This window comes from Drosophila montana, unplaced genomic scaffold, assembly GCF_035044405.1.
Source record: "Drosophila montana isolate Dmon_TW-CO22-7 unplaced genomic scaffold, ASM3504440v1 contig_3045_1, whole genome shotgun sequence".
Classification (NCBI taxonomy): domain Eukaryota; kingdom Metazoa; phylum Arthropoda; class Insecta; order Diptera; family Drosophilidae; genus Drosophila; species Drosophila montana.
Window position 1 is genome coordinate 1 of NW_026997921.1, and position 1,700 is coordinate 1,700.

The 1,700-nt window shown below is 26.8% G+C and overlaps 1 pseudogene; it reads left to right on the forward strand.

Annotated features, from left to right (window-relative positions):
- The first annotated feature begins 489 nt into the window (after positions 1-489).
- On the forward strand, positions 490-1,076 carry LOC135430704 (NADH-ubiquinone oxidoreductase chain 5-like; annotated as a pseudogene).
- The last annotated feature ends 624 nt before the right edge of the window (positions 1,077-1,700 follow it).

Sequence of the window (1,700 nt, forward strand, 5' to 3'; positions counted from 1 at the left end):
TTTTAGTAATTTCCTCGTTAGTAATTTATTATAGAAAAGAATATATAAGAGGTGATGTTAATATTAATCGATTTATTATATTAGTTTTAATATTTGTTTTATCAATAATATTATTAATTATCAGACCAAATTTAGTAAGAATTTTATTAGGATGGGATGGATTAGGATTAGTTTCATATTGTTTAGTTATTTATTTTCAGAATATTAAATCTTATAACGCAGGAATATTAACAGCGTTATCAAATCGAATTGGAGATGTTGCTTTATTATTAGCTATTGCATGAATATTAAATTATGGAAGATGAAATTATGTATTTTATTTAGAAGTTATGCAAAATGATTTTGAAATAAAATTAATTGGTTCTTTAGTTATATTAGCTGCTATAACTAAAAGTGCACAAATTCCTTTTTCTTCATGATTACCTGCTGCTATAGCAGCTCCAACTCCTGTTTCTGCTCTAGTTCATTCTTCTACTTTGGTGACTGCAGGGGTGTATCTGTTAATTCGATTTAATATTTTATTAAGAAATTCATGAATAGGTCAATTTTTACTTTTATTATCAGGTTTAACAATATTTATAGCTGGATTAGGTGCTAATTTTGAATTTGATTTAAAAAAAATTATTGCATTGTCAACTTTAAGTCAATTAGGGTTAATAATAAGAATTTTATCTATAGGATTTTATAAATTAGCTATATTTCATTTATTAACTCATGCTTTATTTAAGGCTTTATTGTTTATATGTGCAGGGGCTATTATTCATAATATAAATAATTCTCAAGATATTCGTTTAATAGGTGGTTTAAGAATTCATATGCCTTTAACTTCAGCTTGTTTTAATGTTTCAAATTTAGCTTTATGTGGGATGCCTTTTTTAGCAGGATTTTACTCAAAGGATATAATTTTAGAAATTGTGATAATTAGAAATATTAATTTATTTTCTTTTTTTTATATTTTTTTCACGGGGTTAACTGTATGTTATTCATTTCGGTTAGTTTATTATTCAATAACGGGGGATTTAAATTGTAGAAGTTTGAATGTATTAAATGATAAAGGTTGAGTGATATTACGAGCAATAATAGGGTTATTAATTATAAGAATTATTGGTGGTGGAATATTAAATTGATTAATTTTTCCGGTGACGTATATAAATTGTTTACCTTTTTTTAAAGCAATTAACTTTATTTGTGTCTATTATTGGGGGGTTTATTTGGTTATTTAATTTCAGTAAGAAATTTATATACAATTAACAAATCAATGATTTTTTATAATTTAACAAATTTTATAGGTTCAATGTGGTTTATACCATATATTAGAACTTATGGAATTATTTATTTTCCTTTGAATTACGGACAAATCAACATTTGTATCAAAAATTAATAAATTATTCTCAAACTTTTTTATACTCTTGCAGAGGGTATTATAATTTAGTCGTCAAATGTGTAACGCATAGAAGGAGACATCTCCGACCCCATAAAGTATATATATTCTTGATCAGTATCAACAGCCGAGTTGATATAGCCATGTCCGTCTGTCCGTCTGTCTGTTTCTATGCGAACTAGTCTCTCAGTTTTAAAGCTGTCTTTATCAAACTTTGCAGAATTCGCTCTTTCTGTTGCACGCAGTTCATTTGTCAAAACCAGCTGGATCGCTATATCATATAGCTGCCATAGGAACGATCGGTCGAAAAGTAGGTTCT